The sequence below is a fragment of the Chaetodon auriga genome, chromosome 20 (assembly GCF_051107435.1).
Source record: "Chaetodon auriga isolate fChaAug3 chromosome 20, fChaAug3.hap1, whole genome shotgun sequence".
Taxonomy (NCBI): Eukaryota; Metazoa; Chordata; class Actinopteri; order Chaetodontiformes; family Chaetodontidae; genus Chaetodon; species Chaetodon auriga.
This window is the reverse complement of record NC_135093.1, coordinates 1,037,233-1,046,916: the sequence shown is the minus strand read 5'-3', so window position 1 is coordinate 1,046,916 and position 9,684 is coordinate 1,037,233.

Genomic DNA, 9,684 nt, shown 5'->3' with positions numbered 1-9,684 from the left:
AGTTTGTTCAGTACTTTGAATTACTTCATATACTGTCAGCCAGTTTGATATTAATCATACTTTAGATGCTGATTTCATGTTCTGTGTGTAAAATCTTAATCACATAAATGCAGTACTAAAAAGTACAATATTTTCCTGAAATGCAGTGAAGTAAAAGTAAAGAACAGCATAAAAGGCAAATACTTCCAAATGGTACTTAGCACTTGAGTAAATGTACTTGCCACTTTCCACCACTTACTATCATATAATACTGCCTACATAAGGAGTAACTTTACTTCAAATACTTTAAGTACACGTATTTGCTAATATGTCTGTATTTTGGCCTCACTGACGTGTATGCAGGTCTTGTACTTGTGGAGTATAATTGTATTATTACTACTTTTCCCTGCTCATATATTGATAATGTGAGCTTTGTAAAACTGAATGTAAAAGCGTTGAACTGATTGTTTGTTTGTTTGTTTGTTTGTTTGTTTGCTTGTTTGTGGAGGCAGAACATGTCCCTGCTGTCTGATGGAGTGAAGTTCGCCGTGGGTCAAACCTCCCGCTGAGGTCTGCTTCTCACATCAGAGCCGAGGCTCAGAGGAGGACCAAGTCCTGGACTCCAGACTCCAGACTGGGTTTCCCATCGATCCAGGTTTCTCTCTGCCTCCTTTCAGCGCTCACAGCAGCAGCTGCTGGTCCAATTTATCATTTTTATTATTTAATTAAAACTCGTACTGCACAAGCATTTCATTCCTGGCGAGGTGTTTGCAGATTTATAGTTAGAAAGTTGTCCATTTTGCTTTCTGGTATTTCATATTCATTACTGAAATCCAAGCTGCCGCCTGTGAGGCTCTCAGAGCGTTTCACGTTGACTTCCTCCAAAGGCTGAAAACATCTTACTGAACTCAAACTCAAAGCAGCTGAAAGATGAACAGAAACTCAGCAGAAACAGAAATCTGTCAACAATTTCAATGCACCTATTTAGCATTTAGCTGGAGTTAAACTCTTCATCATTTAAATGGTTTTTAACAGAATAAATGATGTGTTTATTGGCAGACATACGTAAGCTATGCTAACAGCAGAGCTGTGAGTCCACCACTCAACAAACGTCTCAACAACGTCTGGATGCACTGACATGAAATCTCGTACAAACATTTGTTTTCCTGGAGAATAAACCCTGATGACGCTGGTGATGACCTCAGATCCTCTGAGTTTCAGTCAAATAATTTAGTTTGTCACCAAATACCTGCAAAACGTTCCCATCAGCCTCAGCCCAACATCATGTTTAGTGCTAATGAACAAATGCTAGTGTGCTAACATGCTACACTAAGATGGTGAATGTGGTAAACTTTGTGAAAGCACAACATCAGCATGGAGAGAAAGTTAGCATGCATGCAGCATTTAGCTGTTAGCACACATGCTAATGTTAAATGTTTTTTAAACTTAAGACTACGAGTCTACAGCCGTGCTAACAGCTCTGTGCGGCTGCACACAGCTGTACTTGGAGCTAAATGCTAACCTCTACATGCTAACATGCTCACAATGACAATGCTACTGTAACATGTCAACATCTTGGTATAATGTTTAACATGTTCACCATCTTTGTTTCGCAGGTTAGCATGCTGACATTTGCTAATTAGCACTAAACACAAAGTACGGCTGAGGATTATGGGAAAAGCATCAGCAGGTATCAAACCAAAGAACTGGACAGATTAACATTTTGACCTGATGAGGACACCGGAAAAGTCAGAAAGTGACAAAATGACAAAATCCATCGACGTCATTATAATTCATCTTCTGGGGTTAAAACAATCAATCATGCAGAGAGCTTTGGACTGACAGACAGTCTGCTGTGGTGGTGGACAGGTGAGCACAAAGATGCAACCAAAATGAGGTATCCCTCACTCTGTCATCACTGGGTTTAGAAGAAACACCGTCATGAAGTGAACCATCAGCTTCAGTGTGACAGCTGAAAACCAGATCAAGGTCAAAGGCTGAGACGCAGCCTCTCATTACCTTCAGGTCATTCTGACGAAAACTAATTTGTTCTATCACATTCTTATCTCGTTAATGTCTTTTTAATGGCCTCATAACAAAGATGGGTTTTTGGAAATTAGCCAGATGCTGCTTGAACATATTAAATCAGGTTAAAACTGCCTGTGGCATATTTACATAGATACAGGGATAAACGCAGAGGCTTTGAAACCTGAAGCCGTAATCAAAGCGATGCCTGTGCTTGACATTCCTCAGCTCAGATCAGGAAGCACCCTCACATCGGCAGGGGAGGATGGAGATTTTGGAAACTCCCTCCTCAGACAATCAACTGTTGTTCTCCTGCAGGAACCTTCACGCAACTGTTATTGCTTCACTTTCAAACATATTCATGTGACGTTCCAGAAAACTCTGCATGTTGAGCAACAAGCAGCAGAAACGTGGCTCGCATTAAAGAATGAGAGAAGATTGCAAACATGTTGTGGATGAAAATGAACGGAGGAGAAGTCCTGTGAGGAAAGCCTGTTCTCCACTTTCAGCTTTGAAGCAGATGGTTGTTGTGGTAAAGTGTTCAGAAATGACAAGTTTATCCAAGGAGATCTATGGAAGCCAAAAAATGCCCAAAGAGAATTTAGACGAGCACTGAATGTCGAGCTGGGTCATGTGACTGTGCCTGAATGCTTCATGGGAACATTTAATCCACTGAGTTTAGAGCATCAAACTCTTTCTACTGTGAAAACCATCCATGTGAATTCATGTGGTCTGAATCCGCTCAAAGCTTCTTGAAGCAAATTCAAACACTTGAACTCACAGATTCTTGGACAGAGTGGACAGAATGATTAAGAATAAGTTCAGTCACAATAAATATAATCAAACAGGACCAGGATCAATAGCTGGTGTAATAAAGTGACGTGCATCTTTAAGTTGTGGTTAAAAGTCATAAGAATGTAATTATTATGGCATTTCTCTGCTTCCATATAGTCCATATGTCCTCTGCACAGAGCTCTGCCCATTGCTAAGAATGTGCACCAGCAGCCATAAATGTAAACTAATTTGTCGTAAACTGAAAAATTATTCATTTTCTCAGTTATCTGTGGCTAAATGGAGTTCACAGGGTCAAGGTTTGGACCTCAGCTCAGAGTCAAACATCATTACCTCGCATCATAACAAAGTTCCTTTCAGACTGAGTGGATTTCATGACAGTTGTCTGCAGGGTCAGGCTCTCTGGCAAGCCCACAACACAACAGTCTGCTTTCAGAGCGAATCAAACGTGTGAAGAATGAAGGCCAAGCGGAGGCCAAACGGCTGTCTGCAGCACATGAATCATGAGGCTGAGTGCACGGGATCAACTCTGGAAACATCATGAGAGGGTGAGCTGAAATGATCCGTGTGAGCAGATACACCAGACGCCACGCAGAAGATGGGAAATTTAAGCAGCCATACAGCAAAAGATGGAAACACAACACAGACGCCAGAAATGTCATCATTCCTGGCGTCTGTGTTGGCAGAAAAGATTTTCAGTATAAAATAAAAGCAATTTGTTGTTGTAGTGTGAGTTATTCATTCATATGTCGCTTTGGATAAACAAGCAATATTTCAGAAAATGATGGAAAAATGGCAGAATTAAAAGATAAAGAGCGTCAGAACTGAGCTTGTGTTTAATTCAAATTCAGAAAAGATCAGATGTGATCTGCTGGAGTTGAACAGATGCTTCGTCTGATTGATTATCAGGTTGACCTTTTCAGAAACTCTCCGTACGTTTCCTTCCGCAGTAAAAGTAAGACGTGTACCTCAAGTTTGTATCTAAGTGCAGTACTTGAGTACATGTACTCAGTTACAGCCTGTGTTGGTTTTGGATGTGTACATCAGGCGCTGAGCAGCTGCTTGTGTGTTCTCCATCGCTGTGTCTGCTGAGGATGAAGAACAGGCTGTGAGAGGTCTTCAGGACGGCGGCTGCTGGCAGGGCTCGTGCTTCCTCACCTCAGCAGTCATACAGCAGGTTTTCCAGGAGCAGCTCTCTGCACATCAGGATGTGTTTGAACATCTGCCCGGCCACACAGTGAACGCCCTCAGGTCAATGACGCTAAAGGCTGCGGCCTGATTCCATTTCACATACCACTCCAAGACTGCGTTTCACATAATCTCTATCAACACATAAACAAGAAACAACAATAAGTCACCATGTTCCAGCTTTTAGTGCAACATGAATAGGTCTTTGTCATCTGTGCCTATAAACAGTGAATTAAGATTTTATGAGTTATGTTAAAATTTTATGGAAGCAGGCTTCATTCAAGGTGCTGGTGTGACCATCGGGAGCAGTTTGGGATTCAGCGTCTTCACCGAGGACGCTTTGAGGACCGGATCAGTCTACTGCCTGGGCAGAGCAGGCAGCTGCCATGTGGCACTAGTCCAGTAACCAGTCAAGTAATTTGATTCAGTGATCAATAAAAAACAAAGTGAGAACAGCACTCGTTTAACTTCATCCATCAAGATCATTTTTACCTCAAAACTGTCACAAATGTTTTGTTAGTTTATGTGCATTTAAAAGTACTTATTCTGCAGAATGTTCAGAATAATTTGGAGATCTACTGGATTATTGGATTAAGATTACTGGATGGATTATTGTGTGTGTTTACGGTGTGTGGTGCTGAATGTGCTCCAGATGTTTCCAGCAGCTGATTGACACGTTGAGTCTTCAGTGTGCCACAGAACTCATTTCAAACCATCTGACCCACAGCCAAACGGCTGAAAGTGGCTTTAATGTCTTTTTAATGGATTTTTCTGAGAAACACTTAACTGTCTCCTACTTTTCTGGAGCATCTTCAGGTGTCAACAGAAAGTAATGAGATCATTGGGGGAGATCGATTTCTGGGACTGGAAACTCTGCTGCATGTCAAACATGTCCCTGACTTCCAGATGGTGGGGCAGACTGGGGCAGACTGGGGCAGGACGGAGCTGAAGCTCTCTTTATTTTTGTCTTTTCCACAGGTGTTGAAGATCTGAGGAGGTGAGGATGAGGACTGAAGCCTCCAGGAGCTTCACGCAGTCAGCCTGCCTGCACGGGCAGCGACCCAGCAGCAGGGGGCAGAGGAGAGCTGGAGAGCCGCTTCCTGCTGACAGGTGACCTTTGTCACAGTGCACTCGTCACGGTGACAGTGGGCTGCGCTGCCCTGAGAGATGGAACGTGTCATCATCTGACAGGAGCTCCACCTCTCCACCATCATCACCTCTAATCTTGATGTGAGCTGTGGTTATCACAGTGTGGCCTCACTGTGAGCTCCAAGCTATGCAGGCAGACATGATCCACGCCAGGCTTTGAATTCCACACCCCTGCTGTGTGTGTGTGTGTGTGTGTGGGGGGGGGGGGGGGGGGGGGGGGGGGGGGAATGCACATGTTGAAATTCATCTGCTCACCTATCATCATCATCATCATCATTGTGGTTATTGTGCTTCCTCTTCTCATTACTGTCATTATCATTACTTTGTCTCTGTGGACCACTGTGCTGCTCCGTGTCCTCTGTCCTCGTCTCTGTCTCTTCGAGCCCAGCCGGTTGAGGCAGATGGTCGCTCTGGTTCGGAGTCTGGTTCTGCTCGAGGTTTCTGCCCCTTAAACGGGACTTTTTCCTCGACGCTGTCGTGAATTGTTGCACAGTCTAGACCTGCTCTATATGGAGAAATGATCTTTATTTATATTGGGTTCATTAGCATCCTCTCCATCCTCTCACAGTGACTGCAGCTCTATTCAGCTTTTCTGCTTCTGTTCAGGCACTGACTGCACCTGGTGAATGTTGAGGAAAGACCAGGGTCTGCCTTCAGACAGAAAAGGTCAGCAGCAGTCAGAATCGTTCCCTCATCTTCACCACGGTGCCTTTATTGTCTGAACCTGAGTCTGGACCTGAACCCTGAACTCACCGTGTCCACCCACCATCCGGCCCGACCGCCTCCCTGCGACTTCAGCTCACAAAATGCAGAGTTTCATGAAATGTTGACAGTAAACATGATCCAGGAAGCGATTACATTTGTCAGCACAACATATTATAATGCAAATTAGTATTATTAGTATATAAACATAATTTCTAGACGCTATCTGAAAACTTCCCTCGATAGCTTCTGTTATGATTTGGCTTTGAATAAAACTGACTTGCTGTTAAATTACTGCTGATGGCGACTCTGCTGTGAGCCACATGAAGGCTTACGATGCTCTTTAGGATGGAAAACGATCCGTTACTGAACAAAACACCCGTCACACAGAGCAGCTCAGTGGGTAACTCACTTTGGTTTCGATGGTCTTTATTCATCAGATGGCAAAAAGGGACATTTTGGACTAAGTGACAGATAAATGGACCTACTGGCAAACTTAAGAATAAAAGTCATGTGTCATTTTTCAAGAGATGGAACAATTTTCAGTACTACAACACAGTAAAAATACTCCATTACAAATACAGGTCCTCCATTTGAAGTGTTATTTTACTTCAAGTATTGACGGTAAAAGACTGACTGCTATTAGATATGAAGTCATTGGATTATTCTGACTCAAAGCAGGATTTTACAGTTTCAGCTGGGCTCATTTTTAACTGTTAAATGAGGCTGCAACCAATTTCATCCTGGATGAATCCAGATTATTTTCTCCATTAATCAACTGATTGATTGGTTTGTAAAACCAGTCAGAGCCCAGAGTACAGAGTACAGTACTTGAGTAAATATACTTAGTTACATTCCACTACTGCATGTGTCTTTTGACTCATGCTTTTAATTTGGTTAAACTCTCCTTAAACTCTCCTCATCATATCAGCGCTCGGGTCTCGTCTACCAGCAGTAGCAGTAGTAGTAATTTCCTTGTCCCTGTTACTTATTCCCTATTTAAAATCAGGATTTATTAAAACTGAAGAGAATTCCTCTGGAGGAGGAGGGGACGGGGACGAGCTGACGGGTAAAAAAGGTTTTCTGCTAAAAATGAAGACACATTCATCAAGCGACCCGCAGGAAGCGAGGTAACCTTCAGAGCAGGTCTCAGGTGATCACATGACCTGATCACACGTGAGCTCAGAGAGGAACCGTTAATAAGACACATGGACTAAATCTACCTCTGCCCATTGTTCATTCTTTAAAAACCTTTCTTCCCCTGAGGCCTGCTTTGATTTTCAAGTACTGTTATTAGTGTGAACTTCCTGCATTAATTAACACATGAAATGAATCAGGTGCAGCCTCCAAATGATAACAGGAGAGAGAGAAAATGCATAGACAACAAAATCGATGCCAGGTCCATTTCTTCTTGTCCTCTGCACCGCTGCGAGTACAAAAACAAGTGGTGTAATGGAGATAGCAGGAACGCAGCAGCTGCAGCCGCTGAGGTGAGCTATCAAACTGTCCTCTTCTGAATTATACGTTTGCTTCGGGCCAGAAACACATCGAGGTGTTTCACCTCTGTGGAGGGATGATGAGTTTGCTTAAACAGCAAATTAAAACAGAGGTCAGAAAACAGCCAGCGCTCCCTTAACCTGTTTTAAAGAAAAAAAAAATCACTTAAATCATGAATAAAAGCCTGCACTGAAATAATAGCTGGGTCTAAAAATGGTCACAGGTGAAGCAGCATAAACCAAAAAAAAGCAAGTCACCATCAAAAAGGTTCAAATGTGTGATATGTCTCTGATGTGTTCATGTAACGTGTCCAAGATTTCTCCCAATACAGCAGCCCTCACTGCTTATGCTAACTTGACAGTCACGTCATGTCGGCTCTACGGGAACGCATGCATGCACACAATAATGGCACCACTGCAAATACTGGGAGACTTTGAATTAAAGAGCTCAGAGCAGAACCTGAGGATTATGGAACAAATTATATTCACTCATGAGGACACATTTCTGTTGGGCCTCATTAATCCAGCCTGCTACAAATTAAAGATACACAAACTGTGTTTTGGCGCTCTGTGACGTTGTGCCTGGGGAAGAAATTATTTGTCACTTCATATATAAACTCAGTTAGCTGCCTGGTGTTGCTAGCTGCTGCACAGCTAACTGAAGTAACAGACAGAGCTAACATTAGCATGCTAATGGTCTTAAGTTTCTATTTAAAGAGCTACTGAAAATGGTTGAACATGAACAAAATGCTCTTTAACGATTATGTGAACTTTAAGGTTTGAATTATATCTTACAAAGATAACAGTTTACCTCAAATTACAGAACATTGAGCTAATAGCATTAGCCTAGCTATCAAATATCATCAATTCCAGTATGAATTGACTTCCACTCGCTTGAATGTCTGAAACACACACACTCCTGTGTGTGTGCATGCATTTAAACAGAAGAACGACACACGTGAACAAAGGTTTGTAGTTAAGTATAAAATATTATTGAGCCCAAACTGAACATTTGGTAGTTACGCAGCTTGTGATGCTACAGTGACTTTCTGTTTATGATGAACTACTTTTCGTAAGACGCTGTGACCCGAAACGCTAAACCTGACCAGGAATTTACACGACTGAAATCTTTACCAGTTATTTGCATTTATTAACTTTTAATGGGGCAGCCCCACTTAGTAAATCACCAGTTAGCTGCCAGTTAAAGCTTGTAGCCAAATACTGAGAACTTGTTTTATACCAGTCCATTGACTTTAGGTCAATAAATGCCAGTATTCAGCATTTACAGTATTCTTAAGTCTGCAGGTAGTACACACCAAGTTCTTTATCTCTCTCTCTCTCTCTCTCTCACACACACACACACACACACACACACACACACACACACTGTGTGGACATGTAAGGTGAAACCACTTTGGCTCGTATGTCAGCAGGAATTTCACTTTCTGGAAAGACAAACACAATAAGGAGTTCTGGAACAAAGGCTGCTCTCACGTTCCTCTGTGGCCGTCCTCTGTCCGTCTCACAGTCCCTGGTCTTCATTTTTCCAGCCCGTTTTAATTAACAGCAGGGACATGAATTAACAGCCTGCGTGGCTTCCACTTGTTGTAGCTCCGCTGGAAACGAAATGCTGGCAAATAGTCAATTATTAGGGTTTTTCCTGCCATTTAATTAGATTTTTTTTTTTTACATAAAGCACTTTGACCTGCTTATTATTATTATTATTATTATTATTCTAACTGTAATCATAAAGGTGTGTACAATGTGCACACACACACACACACACACACACACACACACACACACACACACACACACACACACAAACAATCACATTAGATGCCTTCCCAAGCTTGGCACACACACACACACACACACACACACACACACACACACACACACACACACCATCAGTACTTCCTGTCTGGGTTGTGTTTTCAGGACCGTCGCTTGGTCGTGGCCTTGGTTGAGTCCTGCTGTCAGTCTTGGCCCGGGCTCAGACTTCAGGTGCATTGCGGCACATTCTTCACCACTAACAGCTTCCTGAGCAGAAACTCTGTCCAAATGACATTTATGCATAACAACAACCTGAGTGTATATGCGTGATAATTAATACGTGTACACTACAGAGCCTCTCACATCTCCTTGAGTCTCAGTGTGGTGCCCGCTGGGGGAGTTTTATTTTTAGCTCCTTGGTCTTTGATTAAAATATGACTCTCTTGTTGACCTTCACACCTGCTGCAGCTCTGCCAGGTCCATGGGAACACAACCACTTGATAAATAAAGGCCTGCCACCAGAACCGCTGACAAGACACAATCAATTCTCCACAAACTGGACCTGGTCTCTGCGGTG